Raw genomic sequence first — 19,380 nt, forward strand, 5'->3', positions numbered from 1 at the left:
ATCACCATGCTTATACATGTGTACTGTTTACAAATACATAAGGAGTAGAAAGGAAAAAAGCTTAAGTTTGTCATCACCAATTATATTCTTCTTCAAATGCCATCTCCGCGACGGAGGTCGGCAATCATCATAGCTATTCGGACTTTAGAGGGAACTGCTTTGAAAAGTTCATTTGATGTACATTCTACCATTCTCTCAGGTTGCGCAGCCACGATATACTACGTCTCCCTAATACTTCTTTTTCCTTGGATCTTTTCCTGCATAATGAGTTGGAGCAATTTGTATCTCTCTCCACGTGTAATATGTCCGAGATATTCCAATTTTCTTGTTTTGATGGTACAATAAAACCTCCGTTAACCGAAATAATTGGGAGGTGGGAGAAGGCCATTTCGGATAACAAGAATTTCGGTTAAAAATAACATTGTTTTTTGTATTCTTCTTGTATCAAATTACATAGTATTCTTGGTCAAAGTTGGTATTAAAAAATACTATGAGGTGATTTCGTAATGTGTTGTACCTATATTTAATTCCTTTCTTTAGTTGTATAAAAGCAATGTTGTCAAATTAATATCGAATTGTTTCCATTTTGCGATAAAAATTAACTTTTTATTGACAAAAATATTGAAACTGTCAGCCGTTTCGGTTAAACGATGTTTCGGTTAAAAATGTTTCGGTTAATGGAGGTTTTACTGTATTTAAGATTTCCATTTCTTTATTCATCTTTCTCAGAACCTATTTGTTTGTGACGTGTTCTGTCCACGATATTTTCAGAATTTTTCTGTACATCCACAACTTGAATAATTCCAGTTTTTTCTCTGAGGTAACTCTAAAATCTTAAATAGGAACCCCCGTTTTTTATTGCAGTTTTGGATTCCTCATGAAAGAATAAGTAACATTTATTCGAAACACTTTTTAGAATTTTGTTGATAGATGGCGCTAATAAATCTTATTTTTACGATTATGGCGCCATCTATGAACAATTCTAAAAAATGTTTTGAATAAATGTTACTTACTCTTTCATGAGAAATCCAAAACTGTAATAATAACGGAGCTTCCTATGTAAGATTCTAGAGTCATCCTACCCCACATCCAGGGGGTAGGATGGAGGGTCATGTATGGTGTTAAGTATTCGATAGGCTTTTGAAAAATATTGAATACGTATTTTTTGGTTTTTCATTTGGAAGTATATTTCTCAAGATATTAGACCATTTCTATAATTTACCTATGGTATCACGATAAATCGTTTTTTCCGATTATAGCGCCATCTATCCACAATTCGAAAAAATGTCCCGAATAAAAGTTATTTACTTTTACGTAAGGAATCTAAATGTGCAATAAAAACTAGGGGTTTCCATTTAATATTTTAAAGTTACCTCTCACTCCACTTCCAGGGGGTGGAGAGGGGATCGTGTTTGATGTCATTCGATAGATTTTTGAAAATTATTAAACACGTATTTTTCAGTTTTTTGATCCGATGATCATTTCGTGAAATATTCGACCGTTCTAATACTTTTGGGACACATAAAAACTAAATTTTTATTTTAATAAGTATTATGTATTATTATTATTCAGGTTTTTTTCATTAACATCAGTCGCATCAACTAATTCTCATTTGTCATTTGTTTCGAGCTTCTGTCATACATGGTACATACCAATGATACAAACCAAAGACGTATTAGTCCTGTCGCCAGGGGGGGTACAACGGCCTCCTGTATTCAGATGGACTTACCCAAGTTCTTTTTATGTATTTTGACCTGTAGAACACGAATTTTTTGGGTAACAGTTGATCCGGATGTCGATAAGATTGTTATAAACCAAGAAGTTGAGGAATCACATAACAGCGATTTCTCGCAAAACAAAACATTTTTTTATATTTTTTGGGCCATTCTAACCAAAAAATGTTACTACAATTTTTTTCATAGGATGCATAGTTTTCGAGATAAACGCAGTTGAACTTTCAAAAAATCGAAAAATTGCAATTTTTGAAGACGAATAACTTTTAATTAAAAAATAAAATAGCAATTCTGCTTACCGCATTTGAAAGTTCAAGTCAAATTATATCGGTTTTAATTGTTTGTATTGCTAAAAATTGATTATTTTATTGTTAAAACAAAGCTATAAACACCTAGTGCTTGAGTGATGTTTTCAATGATTTCTCATTTAAAATCGAACGAATAGGTAAAGGAGGTAATAGTGCAAGCGGGACTATTTCTACGTAGCATGCATTTAAACGCATGTATTAGGCACGGGAAACACTATGTCTTTATAGCTTTTCTTAACAATCAAAAAATAAATTTTTAGCAATGCAAATATTCAAAACAGATATAATTTGACTTTATCTTTTAAAGGCGGTAAGCAGAATTGCTATTTTATTTTTTATTCAAAGGTTATTCGGGTTCAAAAATTGCAATTTTTCGATTTTTTGAAAGTTCAACCGCGTTTATCTCGAAAACTATGCATCCTACGAAAAAACTTATAGGAACATTTTTTGGTTAGAATGACCCAAAAAATACAAAAAATTGTTTTGTTTTGCCAGAAATCGCTGTTATGTAATTCCTCAACTTCTTTGTTTATAACAACCTTATCGACATCCGGATCAACTGTTACCCAAAAAATTCGTGTTCTACGGGCCAAAATACATAAAAAAACTTGGGTAAGTCCATCTGAATTAAAAAGGCCGTTGTACCCCCCCCCCTGGCGACAGGACTATATGACGTAGATATATTAATATTATGTGACACATGACAGAAGCTCGAAACAAATGACTGTGAATGAAAAGCCCTATTAGCGACATGACATTAAGGTACAATTACTTAATTAATTTACAATATATTAAAAAGTTAAGTCTCTTTAAGGAAATTTACAATATTATTTATGTTACAGTTTTCGTCTAGTAATTTAGATTTTCGGAAAGATTATTGTTGGAATTTTCTTGTATAAATTTTGTACAATTTAATAAGTGTTTTACCGTATATGCATGAGTTAATCGTATATGCCCTAAACGCATTATTCAGAATTGTTTTAAAATAATTTCTTGTTTAAGATTTTTAGTAGTTTTTCACTTTTATATAAGTTGACAGATCTAAAACCAGAAAGGAGATAAACTATCCAGTTCGTGACATAAACATAAGTATGTACTTCAACCCTGAGACCTTATATCACAGGAATCATTGTTCTTAAGGGGGAAGTTTTAGACCAGTTCAAAGCAACTACGATTAAGAAAAAGGTATTGTAGCGGAAGAGAAATCTTGGCCGATCCCCGTATAACAGTAAACACCTCGAGAATGACGTAATCGGATGTGCTAGGCCTCGCCGGAGAATTCTGGAAGGTACGTCACGTAGGCGGAACAAGCCGATAGCTCGAGATGGGAGTCGATTGTTCCAGAATAACAACTGGGTATAAATACGGGCATATTTTGTGAATAAGTTTAGTGTATAAGATAAATTCGTCTGTAACTTATATAAATAAAGTCGTATATAAATTACGAACCGCTAGTTTTATTGTAATTAGAAGTAATTACACTAATCACGCTACAGTATTATAGGTTAATTAATAAATACAAATGATTTACTATTTCTTATTAGGAATTAAACACAATTTCAGTTTAAAATACGTTTATTTGGACTTTTCGATTTCTACTTCGGACATTGGTCTCAAAATACAAATTAAACAAATTATTATGTTTTATTAGGTACCTTATAGTCCAGTGGTTTCCAACCTGTGGGGCGCGCCCCCCTGGGGGGGCGCGAGCCTCTTGCAAGGGGGGCGTGCAATTATTTCCAAAATATTAGTAAATACTATTAGCAAGGAAGTTTTATTTTAATCATAACAAAATATTGAAATATTATACCAAAAATGTACTAAAAAATTATGCCTACTAGATTTTTTAAAAGATATCAAAAATCTACCAAAAAAGTAGAAATCTACTAAATATGGCAACGCTGCCGGTGGGGCGAGGAAATAAAAGACAAGCACTCGGAACATCCCGGGTATTTTCGTGCATATTTGCGCCAAACTTCAGTAAAGAGAAGCATCAATTTTGTCTGTTGTCTTGTCTGTCACTCAGGGTTGCCACATTACACGAATTATCGTGTAATTACACGATTTGTTCCTATTTTACACGATTACACGAATCAAGTACGAAATCTTACGATTTTTACCATTAAAAATTTTCAGTATTATTTTTAATACATTTTTATTAAAATTTACCTAATACTTCCCTGTATTGTTTAAAAATTACTTTGCAAAGAAAGAGAAATCCTCGGATATATGTAATCTATACCTCTATACTCTCATTCCTAATCATAACATACCATAATGATAACATAAACATCATTGGAAGAGTCTCAAGTTAAGTACTCATTTACACTAAAGTAAAATATAGGGGAATCCCTTGAAAATATTAGTAAGGTATAAATATTAGCCAGTCACCAACCGTTCTTGAATGGTTAAGCGCATGCGCGGTAGCGAATAATTATGCGCAGTAACACAGTTTTCGTTACTGCGCAGACTCGTAACCATTCAAGGACGGTTTATTAAGCATTTTCCGACTTTACACGATTTTACACGATTTTCAGTAGTCGAGTTTCACGATTTTTGCTTCACTTCATCTGGCAACCCTGCTGTCACTAGTTGTCAGTTAGTCAGTTGTAAATGAACAGAATTAGTTTGTTAGTAGTGCCTGTGATACCTAAGTTGATATAATAATATAGAATAAAGCACTTCGCTTAATGTTGATGTTGAGTAACTTCTAAATTAATATTGAGGTAAATTTCAGAACTGTTATAATATTCTACATTATTATCCAGGAAATGTTATTTTATTGTTGTGGAGTTTATCGGTACGAACGCGTCAATGTTATACCTAAACATCCGAGACAATAAAATAACATCCTGGCCTATGGTTTATTTTTTAACCAAGAGGAGTGATTCAATTTTCCCGCTCTGTATTGCTTGTTTGTAATTGGTCCAACCGTAGGCAAGTTTACTCCACTGTTATAGAATTTTGACACTAGTGACATTTATCAAATTTTGACACTAGTAACATTTCATAGGTTAATTAAGTTATATCGGCAATTTTTTGTGTTTTCTGTGTTATATAATATTTATGGATTGCCGTTGAGGGCCGATTACATCAACCAAAAAAGAAGATGTATTTGATTATTATTCTAGTGACTTTCTTAGGTGTGAATCTGTCTTTTAAGTTTACTCCTCCTGGTTAAAAAATAAACTATAGGTTTTTTCACTACTAGCACATTTTTTACTTTCTGGTAAATTTACCAGTAACCGTTTTAATTGAATAATATGAATATTTTTAGGTATTTAAAAAATTCACGTTTAAGTAAGTAGAGCGCAAGTTATTTTTATGTTGTTTATATTCTAATAATTTTTAACAAAAAATTAGTTTTTAATTCTACCTACATTTAAAAATTACCCCAATTAAGACTGATTTTTAATTTAAAAGAAAAAATGAAAACAAGAAAATATTGATAATAGATATAATATAATTGTATTGTATTTTAAATTAATATAAAGTCATCTATGAAACAAAATGTGTGGTTGCTAGGTTCCTTACTAATTCAGATGCCTATATCTATATTATTGTATCAACATAAGATGGCGTACTTACTAATATATCAAATTCCTGTCAAATTTAATTTTTAAATTGAAATATTTTTTATTTATCAATATTTTAAGTTGTAAAATATACATTAATTAATTTGCAATGTATTTAATAGCTAAATAGATTGAAATGCATAGTGGTTTATAAAATGTATAGGTAGTATTGAATTGTTTATAAAATTTCGTATAGTGTCAATTTTGTTTTCAACATGCGATATGGTCTACAGACCCTTTTAAAGCTAATAGTGAAAAAGTATTTTTATTTGATTTAAAATAATTAAATATTAGAATAATAAAATAATCTTTTTAGATGGATAAATACGTAACTGGGTTGAAAAGAAAATTAAATGAAGCAGAAGCAGAGGGCAAAAGAAAATGTGATGAAAAAAACGGAAATACATCTTCGCAAAATAGTAAAACTAAATATAGAAAATATGATCCAATGTACTTATCATTAGGATTTACATGTAAGGTTATTAATGGCCAAGAACGACCGATGTGTTTGCTGTGTATGAATACTTTGGCCTCAGATAGCATGAAACCAAATAAATTAAAACGGCATCTTGAAAAAGTACATGCAGATCACGTTGGCAAGACAAGAGAATTTTTCCAAAGAAAATTAGAGACTTTAAATACACAACAATAAATGTTTTCAAAGACCATGTCTGTAACACAAAAAGCATTGCTTGCGTCGTATAAAGTTTCTTATAGAATTGCTAAATGCAAAAAACCCCATTCAATAGCAGAAAATTTGGTGCTACCTGCAGCTATTGACATGATATCTACGATGCTTGGTGAATCATATGCTGATCAACTTAAAATCATTCCACTTGCAGATAATACTGTGGGAAGACGAATATCCGATATATCTGAAGATCTTTAAGATCAATTAATAGAAAAAGTAAAACTTTCTTCTTTCGCGTTGCAAGTAGATGAGGCTACCGATGTTATTAAGGATGCACACTTGATAACATATGTAAGATATGTTGTGGAAACTGATGTCAGAGAAGACATGTTATTCTGTAAACCTATTGAAGGCAATACTACAGCAAGTGAAGTTTTTAAAATTATTGATAATTTCTTTAATGAAAATGACGTTCTATGGGAAAACTGTGTTGGACTATGCACAGATGGAGGTCCATCTATGGCAGGAAAAAATGCTGGTCTACAGGCACTAGTTCGAAAGGTGGCTCCTCGTGCAGTTTGGACTCATTGCATGATTCATAGACAATCACTTGTTTCAAGAGATATGGATGAAAATCTACTGACAGTATTCGAAGTTGTTATCAGAGTTGTAAATTTTATCAAAAACAGCCCATTAAGAGGAAGGCTTTTCGCAAAATTGTGTGATGATATGGGTGCAGAATATAGATCACTTCTATATTATTGTGAGGCACGTTGGCTTTCTCGTGCCAAGGTGCTTCAAAGAGTTTTTGAGCTAAAAGAAGAGATCGCCATATTTCTTACTGAAAATAATAGAGATGAAGCAAACTTGTTTTATGACACGAAATTTCTAGTAAAACTTGCGTATTTAGTTAATATTTTTCAAAGACTCAGTACTTTAAATAAATCAATGCAAGGGCCTCAAATTCATGCTTTTACACAGAAAGACAAGATCACTGCATTTATAAAAAAATTGGAACTGTGGATAATACGTTTAAAAAATAATAACTTTGACATGTTTCCCACTTTTAAAATTACCTGTCTTGCTGATGAAATAGAAGAAAGTAAAGTTATTATTAATAATCATTTGACCAACCTCTTGAAGCAATTCTCGTTTTACTTTAAAGATCTTGACATGTCCAAATATGAATGGATTAGAAACCCGTTTGTGATTGAACAATATGACGATTTTGGCCTTACGATAGCAGAGCAGGAAATGATAATTGACTTATCTAGTGACAGCACATTAAAGCAAATGTTTCAAGACGAAAATAATATTGTTACGTTTTGGCTAGGAGTAAAGGACGATTTTCCTATTTTGACAAACAAAGCTTTAGCAATTTTATTACCATTTGTCATATCCTACCTATGTGAAACTGGTTTTTCTACAGTAGCTGTCTTAAAGACAAAGTATCGATCTCGCTTGGTGATTGAAAAGGAACTGAGAACTGCAATTTCTTCAATGATACCACGCTTTGAGAAAATATGTGCCGAAAAACAAGCTCAACCATCGCATTACATTTTTAAAATGTATTAATTATATATTCTTTTATTTTTTTTTATTTTTGTAAGATATGTTTTTGTTACATTTAAAGATATTATTTCTTATAATAAATCATTATTTTTTATGTATATTTTTTATGATATTGTATATTATTATTATTTTGTAGCCCATGAACTAAATTATAATTTTAGTATTTATGAAATTAGATTGTTAGAAAAATTAAGGGGGGCGCAGAAAAAAAATATTTTTAAAGGGGGGCGCAGGTTCAAAAAGGTTGGAAACCGCTGTTACAGTCTAAGATCCGAATATAGGTCGATCTGTACCTATCTGCTTACCGGATGAAACATTTTTTTTATTAAATTTCATACATAGACAAATATTTGTAGCATGGGTTGCCTATCAAAATCGTATCATAGCTATCCTTAAGGGGGGGCCGTAGGGGTTGAAATCAATATTTCAAGCACATTTTTTTGAGAGTATGGCAGAATTATTTTATTTTTAAATTAAATAGACATATTCAGTACAACTCATAGATTATTCAAGAAAAAATTCAAGGAAAAATATTAAAAAATAAGCCAACGGTGGCAAATTTTTGAAGACACCTCAAAATATAATGAATTTTGCGGTGGACATCAGAACTCACCATTAAAGCTCGGATTATAGGCAAAATGCCTTTTTTGCCTATTTTGCCTATTATAATTGTTTTTTGCACTTTTTGCCTTTTTTCGTAAATTCCGCCTATTTGTGCCTTTTTTAAAATTTCATGGTACTACCCATGATATTATTCTATTACTAAACCATTCTATAATAAAATTTTGGGTCAATAATAAAATATCAACGGTTTGTTTATATAACAGATTTCTAGGAAAATGTACCTGATCGAGACTTGATGGTTAACTATTTGGCTTTATTAGTTTATTATCAGTTGTACAGTCGGTTACTGTATCAGAGTTTAGTCACAAATTGCTATATCCTAGTTTAGTTTTGTTGCGTATACCGAAAAGCAAAGAACACGTTTTAAAACGTTTTAGACATGTGTGTGAAAAGATGACATCTAAATTAAGGCTATGGATCGCACCTTATTCGGAACTTTCTCTAGAAGGAGATGGAGCATTTTGTAAACCATGCGGCAAATCGGTAAGCTTTATTTTTTCTCTTTTTTTCTCGTCCCACAACATAACTAAATTCTAAAGCGGTTTTAGAATTCTAATTATTTTTTTTTAAATTCTCAGATTTTAAGTAGAAAAAAGTACTTTATTGACCAGCATTGTGGAACCCCACTTCATAAACGTAATTTGGAAAAATTAAATTCCTCTAACTTAGCCCAAATATCTCTGCGGGATAGTTTAAGCAGTTCAAAAAAAGGAGGAAGACGCATTTAAATTTGATTTATGCCAGATGATGATTGCATCCAACATTCCTCTATATAAAGTTAATAACCCTAGTTTTAAATGCTTTTTCGAAAAATATCTTAATAAATCCTTACCGGACGAGAGTACATTGAGAAAACATACTGTGGAAAAATGTTATGTGGAATGTATTTCAAAAATTAAGCGGGAGTTAGAGGGCAATTTTTTGTATATTATCGTGGATGAAACGACAGATGTATGCGGCAGGTATATAGCTAATTTAATGATTGGGATTTTGAACGAAAACTTTACGAGAAAACCTTATTTAGTTGCCGTTAAATAATTGGAAAAAACAAACAATTTAACAATAAGTCGATTTATACAAGATAGTTTAACAAACCTCATTTTACCCAACCCTATACCAGTGAATAAAATAGTTTTAATGCTTTCAGATGCTGCGGCATATATGTTAAAAGCTGCTGTTAATTTAAAGATTTTTTATCCTAATTTAATTCATTGCACTTGTGTAGCCCACGGGGTAAATAAAATTGCTGAAGAAATAAGAAATCTGCTTCCGTTGGTAAATAATTTTATAAATTTTGTGAAAAAAGTTTTTGTAAAGGCTCCGTTGAGGGTGCAAATATATAAAGAAAGACTTCCCGGTATCCCTTTGCCACCTAAACCAGTAATTACAAGGTGGGGAACCTGGCTCGAAGCAGTTTTTTTTTACTTTGAACACTGCAATGAAATATGCATAAAGCATTGGGAAAAATAGTATTAAACGTGTTGAAAGAACTGCACTTGGATCCGAAGAAATGTGTAGGAATCGGTACTACGGCAGGAATGGTGAGTTTTATGGCACTTCTCACACACGGTAAAAGTGTGTGAAAAGTGGCTTAAAACTCACCATTGTAACCCTAATTTTTAAAAATTATCCCCCGTACCTCCGGTACTCCTCCCCAAAAATATTTTGTGGCCCCTCCCGAAAATCGTTCCTGGATCCGCCCTTGGTATAACCTCTATACTACAATGTAATTTACTGGAAGACATTTAACGACTGCTCAACGTCGGGTATTACAGAGTATTTATTAGTATCGAACCCAACGTTCAGGAGACGTCGGATGTTTTCTCAGTAGGTATATGGTAGATTGCTGCGTGTACTTGCGGGAAGGTGAGAACGACAATACAACGTATTGTCGTTCAAAACAATAAACTGGAAAATTAGTTTATTTTTGTTTATAAAAATTACAAAAGAAAATGCAAGTCACCCGTCAACTGTCAATCTCAAATCGTCCACCAGATTAAGGCGTATTCACGACGACGACCGGTCGTCGGGAGTCTGTCGTCGGTTGTTTGCGCTTACTTTAGGACGTATTAGGTACACCAATAGGTAAATTCGAGGTGTGCAAGGTAAAAATAGGTTATACTAAAGGTCGGCAGGGGGTGTCCTTGTCCAAATCAGTTAAAATGTAGTGTAATTTAGGTCGCGAGTCAAATCCGCCATTAATGAAAAATCGCCATGGTTCAGCCATTTTTTGAAACATAATGTTTGGCAATTTTTTTGCTAGATTTTAATGAATATTTGATTTTAATTAACGAATTTTGTTTATATATAAATCAAGGATAATTTTGTAAGGGTCTAGACATAATAATATGTTTTTTTAACTACGATGGTTAGATATTTCTATTTTTACCATTTTGTTCGATTTAACTTGTAAATTTCTGAGGCGCTTTCAGTTTTTAGCAATTTTTATACCTAGTTTAACAGTACACTTCCTTGCGTTTGTAAATTTTCGACCGCATTATGCAATGAGGCAGATGATTAATAAAATAATTATACAAGTCACTTAGGTTATATTCTGAATAGAGTAGGAACCTACTTAAATAAGTATCAACAGGCCGTCATGCATCTTAGTTTCTGATGATTTAATATCCTCCAAGATTATTAACCTATTTGGTAAAAATGAAGTGTGTCGGCCGTACTTCTGTGGTAGAGAATTTTATACTATTACTTTGCAAGACCAAAGTCCTAAAAACTAACGTAATTTGACGATAAAATATCTCGAGCTAAGAACTCGAGAGGGGGACGTCGAGGCAACCCGTATTTCTATTCCCCACTTAGGTGCAAATAGCGGTTTTCTGACCGTCGTCGCAACGTCGCGTATTAACGTTGGAGCATTTAATCCAACGTTAAGACGTCGTAATATTACGTCCAATTGCTTCTTGGGGTATTACAGGAGCACATTTTGTGTTTTAAGTAAGAAACAGATCCGCAGTATGTATTTCGATTTCACTAGACCGCGTCAGCTACGGATGTCTGAATGCAACCAAAGCCCAAAGGCCAACAAACTTTCTCCTGAAAGTTTTCTACTCAAGTTGTAATCCTACTTCAGTAGTAATAAATTATTGTTTCGTTCAAGCCATCGCAGCAGATGTTGTCATTGTAAGATTACTACTTGAGTAGGCAACTTTCAGGAGACGTTTGTTAGCCTTTGAGCTTTGGTTGCATTCGTCCGTAGCTGACGAGGTCTAATGACAACGAAATGCATACTACGTTACTGTTTCCAACTTAAAACACAAAGGCTGACAAAACGTGCATACACATATGTATACTGACATAATAAGTACCTATTAGTCTTAGAATAATTGGAAACAAAATAGATATTATTTCCCTTTTCTAATTAAAACAAGCTTTCATAATTTACGAAAAGAGACAATAATAAGTACAATAATAAGGCAAACAACTATTTCTTGCAACCTCCATTTTCCCTGATAAATTGTCAGTCAAAAAAACTAACAGCTTATATCAAAACAAATAACTCATTTAAAAGTTTTCCATGACATCATAATATTAACTCGTTTAATTCGATAGGGAACAGCAATAAAGGCAATAAATACATTACCAATTGCTTACAAATTACAGTTTGACGAAGAGCAAGCAGTAATTTTGTGGAGAAACACGATTATTATCATGAATTTTTAACGTGGAAACGGCCACACCGCACTATCAATACTCAATAAAGTAAACTCATAATTATATTATTAATTGTACTGTCGTTTGGTGGACAAACAGCTAATTAGTCGTTGATATGAATGACAAATGCTTGAATTTACTGTTTATTTCGATAATGAGTTCTCAACTAATGATCAAAAGTGGATAGCCAAACTAATAAAAAAAAGCAGTGGAAGTTTCGTCCGATTATTCCATTCTGAATATTATATCAAAACTAGCAATATTGAATTGATTATTATATAGATCAACTTTTAATCGATGTTTAGTGTGCCAATTACTGTCTGCTTTTACATTTCTGCATTTGCATCTAGTCGATTGGTTTTCAAAATAACATTTTTTTATTTAAAAAGCTCAACAGGCCTTGATGGCCTAGTGCTAAAGATACAATTGAGGGGACTAGATGCTAAGGTGTACAAGTGACAAAATATTGTAAACTGAGTTAAGTGCACAAATTAATACGAGATAGTACTACAAATTTATTTGCAAAGAGATACAGGTGAATTATACTACTGGTGGCGACATATCGCAGGTTCTGGTTTGACTACGAAATATTTAAAAACAAATGATAAAAGGGTTGCCAATGTGAGTCCATTATACAATTGGAAATAGGAATTGAGTCAATACTCGCAATCTTAAGTTTGTATTTTATTAGTTGTTACATATCATGGGGCAACCGGTTTCGAGTCTTACAATTTATGACTCATCTTCAGGCCCAGTACAAAAGGTCTTCACAATACAAACTACAAGCTAAAATCACAAAAAGAGACAAACATGTACATATAGGTACATATATAAAAACATAAAAATATAAAAACCACTATGTCTTGGTTTTAATTACATACAATAAAGCCAAACAACTGTATCAAGTTCGGCAAAGCGACACCTTTTTTCTACGCTCAGCAACATTATTCGCACTTTTAATTAGGTATATTGACCAATTATATTAGTCCTGGTTACTGGATAATTGTCAAGGCTATAGTCCAAAAAAAGTAATAAGAAGAAAAAATAAGATTCAGGTTATGTTATTAAAACGTAAACAATTATATGTAGTAAATAAAATTAGTTATTAAAATGCATTACTGCAAGCAAAATACAATTAATTAAATTTACCTTTATACAGTATGTCCCTGTAAGTTGTATCCATATGGAAAAAATTTTTATTATTAATTTTACGAAAAAAAGGTATTCTTGATAAAAAGCTCTGCATGGTCCAAAACCTAAGATTTAACCATCAAATATCAAATTTTTTGAATGTTATACGAGGTATGTCAAAAAGTTTGAATTTCACTCAAGAGTAAAGTAGCTTTATTTTTCACAATATTGAAAATTGCTATTATGAAAAGTTGTTTGGAATTAAAAACTATATTCTAGTATACAATTACATCCTTCCAATTGAAAATTTTTTTTTTTTTTGAATAATTATGGAAACTAACATTATTTTCAGTTATTTCAATTCAGATAACTCTTCTATTATTAATTTTACGAGAAAAGTGATTCTTAATGAAAAGTTCTGCATGGTCTAAAACCTAAAATACAACCAACATATTTCAAATTTGATCAATTTTATACGAGGTATGTCAAAAAATATGAATTTCGCTCAAGAGTAAAATACGTTTATTTTTCACAATATCGAAAATTGTTATTATGAAAAGTTATTTAGAATTAAAAACTATGTTTCAGTATGTAATTACATCCTTCTAAATGAAATATTCTGAACTATAAAGGTACTTTACTTTTGATCTAAATTTATCTTTTTTAACATACCTCGTATAAAATTGATCAAATTTGATATAAGACGGTTGTATGTTAGGTTTTAGACCATCCAGAACTTTTTATTAAGAATAACTTTTTTCATAAAATTAATAATAAAAAAGTTATCAGAATTGAAATAACTTAAAATAATCTTAGTTATCCAAAATTTCTCAAAAAAAAATTTTTTTAATTAGAAGTATGTAATTGCATATTAGAATATAGTTTTTAATTCCAAACAACTTTTCATAATAGCAATTTTCAATATTGTGAAAAATAAAGCTACTTTACTCTTGAGTGAAATTCAAACTTTTTGACATACCTCGTATAATATTCAAAAAATTTGATATTTGATGGTTAAATCTTAGGTTTTGGACCATGCAGAGCTTTTTATAAATAATAACTTTTTTTCGTAAAACTAATAATAAAAAAGTTTTCCCTATGGATACAACTTACAGGGACATACTGTATATCATATCAATATTGTGGAGCAATATATATAATTTTTCTTCTTCAATGACAGTAGGTACGAAATATACGTCAGTTTGACAATTTCAATTGACAATATGAATGAATTATTTTGAGAAAGTTGCAATATTTCTCCGCTATTCTCGCACGATCGTTTCTCGTATCCCCTCTAAGTACTTGCACACAGCGAATAGTATTGAACTTAATAGTCTATAGCATGTATAGGGCTTTTCATTCACACTCTCACAGTAATTTGTTTCGAGCTTCTGTCATATGTCGTATAATCCGTGTATATTAATATTATACATAGATTATACAACATATGACAGAAGCTAGAAACAAATGACAATCGATGAAAAGCCCTATATTGAGACATTTTGCCATTGGGAGTGACCAATCTGATGAGAATTGCTTGCTATATAATTTAATATATACTACCATCAATCCTTAAATGGTTAAGGGTTGATGAAGTCTTGACAAGATGGTATGTGATCAAAAAACATATAAAGTTTGTAGTAATTGGTATGTACTACCTATTACTACATACATAGCACATACTTATTACTACAAACTTTATAAATTTTCATCCTTCCTTTATTTTTTTTTGAGGTTTTCGTAAAGTTTTGTGTTCCTTGATCGAGCTATCAAGAAATCTATTGATTTCAAGACAAGATCAAGACAAGAAGTAATTTTAGATTTCAAGACAAGACAAGAAATTTTATGTCAATACCAAGATTTCTTGTCAAGAAAACAAGAAATCTTGAAATATCTTGACTAATAATGAAAACTCTAAAAGGTATTTATTTGTGAAAAAGATAACAATATTTTGACATAAAATAACCTATTTTATAATTTATTGAACACTTTTTTTGCTAAATCGATTTGCAAAATGTAAATTAAAAATAATAATTAATGCTTACCTAATTCAGTTGAAAATAAAATTGCAAACTAGATAACTAGATTTTATTTTAAATTACAAATTTTAGCACCTTTTTGAAATCGGAATTGATAAGCCAGATAACACTTCTCATGGAGTCAACGCCCAGCCGATTTCTTGGCTTTGTTCTTGTTAAAGCTGCGCTTGAAAATAGTCTATCCGCAAGTACAGATGTTGCTGGCGTTTCCAGAAAATCCTTGGCCATTTTCGATAATGACGGATAGATATTTTCGTGTCTTCTCCACCAATCAAGTATATTCTCAGAATCGTCTGGCCTATACTAAATTTACATTCAAATTCAAGATGCAGAAGAAATAAACAAACCAAGACACGTTAAATGCTACTAAGACAACTCCCGAATCATAATTTACAATGGATAAACTTTGGAAATCATGATTTGGGATTTACAATGTATATACATTGTAAATTATGATTCGGGAGTGCTCCTAGTAGCATTTAACGTGTTTTAGTTTGTTTATTTCTTCTACATCTTGATTGTAAATTTAGTAAAGGCCCATTTATGTATTTTTCAATGTCATACTTCAAAGATTGTAGGTTATCATTATTACCTTTCTAAATAATATCTAAATCAAGTAGATATCTTCTTTTTTTCAGACTAAGTGCTGGCTCTGGTATTGGATTCTGTAAATCATTCTGGGATTTATTACAGTAGTCAGCTTTAACTATTTCTTCAAATTTTTGTACTGCCTCTGATTGTAGAAGCTTTCCCCAAGATGAAGAGGAAAATGCCTCTACTTTGTGCCGAGGATTCAAAATAAGAACTATACAGTATAATATACAATTAGTTTTATTATAGTTTTTCAGTATTTTATCTCTCGCAGCTTGAATGCAGTAACGTCTCTCTATCAATTTTATTATCAAGTTCATGAGCCCCATATTTCCAGTTTATCTAAAAGTAAATTTACTTCAATTACCACCAATGGGAGGGTGCAATATTTTTGCCCTTCGTGTATTTAAGAAAGTGTTTTAAAGCTCTTCAGATGCTGATAAAATTTACTGATCAGAACCCATTCTTCATCTAATATTTTACAATTATTTAGATTTTTGATGTTGTTGCAAAATACAGTTAAAACATTTTTACACTTAAACACCATGTTGGTACCTCGAAAGTTTAATGCCATTTTGTAGGCACATCTAATTTTGGCATAGTCATTAGTCATCTTACCCTGAGTTTTTGACATTTTTTGACAAGATGTTTAATCTGACTTACAGGAGAGTTGAAATCCAAAGCAGTATCATTTACATCATTTTCTACGTCGATCTTATCCTCCAAATAATCAAAATTTCAAACACTGTTATGATTTGGTTCAATCATTTTTATAAAATCCTGGACAGCTAAGTTAAGAATATGTGCAAAACGTACAAAATGCTTATTTTAAGCATGCAACTACAAATCAAATTTGGCGTTCGTCGAGGAAACAAATGCAGATCGGGGACTCTCCCAGTGGCAGTGGAGGCCGTGTTAGCAAGCAACGCAACAAAACGGTCGCCGGGGAATCACCAGACCGGGTAATTAAGAAATTTCAAGATCTTGAAATTTATTGAGTCAAGACAAGATATAAAATGTCAAGAAAACGCCAAGACAAGATTTTTTTAAATTTCTTGATTTTTTCTCAAGACAAGACAAGAAGTTTTTGTCAAGACACGAATTCTTGTCTTGTCGGCCCCTAGTAAAGTAGAAAGTTTGTAATAATGACGTTAATCTATTACAGTATTAAATTCGTTGAAATAGTACAAGCGATATATTATTCGACGTGTCTTAGCAAGATAAAACAAAAAATATATACTTTCGGTTTCATGCATGTCTCTCCGTCCATCTGTCTGTCCGTGAACACCACTCCATTGTAACATATTGAATGACAAGTGAGGTATCGTATGAGAGGTTAAAACCTAAAATGGTATTAAAGATGAGAAGTTTGAACTCGGACTTCCGGATCTAGAGACATTCAACACCTTGGTAAGTGCTGGTGTGAAAGTTGTAACTTGATAAAAATTGTTCCAGATTTGGATACCTCGAATATAGATCCAAACATTTTAACTAACATTCAACTTAAAAAACATGAATGTTCATGTTAAAATTTTATCTACCATGTTTCAAGGAACTCTTCTCATAATTCATGATAAAGCACCGAAAGTAGATGAAATAAAAGAGGATATTTCCAAATTTTAACAAAAAAATGTTTCAAATAAATAGCAGCAGATTATCATTTAAAAATAATACATGAGTTCTCCGTATTTGACAAACCTACCCATACTGACACAACTATACACAATTCACCATCCCATTCTACACAACATAAATTAGCAGCCTACCATAGCATGTACATAGATTGACAGAAATTTCCATATGGTCCTTTCCATGGGCATTTTTCAGTGCGTCACAAATGATAGAAAAAAAGGTAAGTCCATGATAATATACATTTATAACATTTATTCTAACATGACATTTTAGGTAAAATGTGACAGTTGTCACATTTTATTTGCAATTTGGCATAAAAACAAATCAATTGTGTTTATTGCATTTATAAAATTGTATTTTCTTTGATTAGTATAATCTTATAAATTGTACAGATTATATTCGTAGATATATTATATAATTCGTAAATCATTTTTTTACGGTTATAGCGCCATCTATCGACAACTAGAATAAATGTTATAAATGTCTGTAATCACAGACATGTCTTTTTTTGTGTCACATATGCGTTAGAAAGAAATCGAAAAACTGTGAAAATCGAAAAACACTGAAAGATGCCTATGAGAAAAAGAATATCAAAAAATAACTTCGAGATAGAATTGACCATCATTAAGCAAATAGCAGTAAAAAATGGGTATCACGAACAAACTATTAACAAAATTTTAAACCCAAAACTCCATTGAAAGCCCTGAAATTAGTCTTCCCACCACCACAGAAAAAACCAGTACCTTTTACTGTATCACATATGCAGGCAAAACATCAACAAAAATAGCCAAATACATAACAAAGAAAGGAATAACACCAGCTTTCAGAACAAACAACAACTTAAGCAATTACATTAATAACAATAAGAGTTAAAAGAAAAAGCAGTTACAGAGTGTTTACAAACTAGCATTTGGTGACTGTCCAAAAACTTACATCGGTCAAACTGGCAGAATCTTTGACAAACGAACATCAGAACACAAAAGGGCTTTCACAGCAATAGAAAAACAGACTCTACGTAGTCACTTCACCTTCTAGATCATAATCCTTCTTTTGATGAACCGTTTAAAATTTAGAAAATAAAGGTCTTAATACATAGTAAACATAGTAAAATAATTCACCTGAGAAAGGCACTCTGCCGAAACAGCTGTAGTGACATTTTATAATAAATTTTGTGGAAGTATTAAAAACAAAACGTTTCAGTGTTTTATTGTTAAATTAAGAGAATCTCGTACGTTGCAATGTGAAGTATATTCTACGACAATACATTGTAAATGAAATGCGTGTAACAACAAACAACTATTATTACATAATTATATTTTACTGACATCAAAATGAAATTTTACCTACATATTATCAAGTTTTTCAACAAATTAGATAGTACCTATCCATTAGCATAATAAGGAACATATAAAATTATATATCAAAATTCAAAATAAGCTCCAAATGTTCGGTTTAACTACAACTTTTGTTTCTTTTAGTAACATAAGATTATGATTAACTCAAAGACTAGCTCAATAAATTTATATGTATATTATATTATTTGCGGTTAAAAGGTGAAAAGCTGCTTCGTTGAAAATGTATTTTGTGGTATCTCGAAAGCTTAAGGCGAATTTGCCTATGCCATATGGCACATTACAAACGTAAGAAGGTAAATAACATTTGCTTCTGTCTTTAATATCTGCACATATAAAATAAGTTAAAAATAAAATAAAAATTCCATTTTTATTCAGTTGCAATGCGAAGGCAAAACAATCTTATTTTTCAATTAGAGTACGGAGCGCAGTCCAGCCCTCTGAATCGATGATTTTCGATTCTTGTTGGAGTCCCATCGGAGAGAACGTAGGCCTGCTACTCCATACTCCAATTGACCAACAC

This window comes from Diabrotica virgifera, chromosome 7 (genome assembly GCF_917563875.1).
Source record: "Diabrotica virgifera virgifera chromosome 7, PGI_DIABVI_V3a".
Taxonomy (NCBI): domain Eukaryota; kingdom Metazoa; phylum Arthropoda; class Insecta; order Coleoptera; family Chrysomelidae; genus Diabrotica; species Diabrotica virgifera.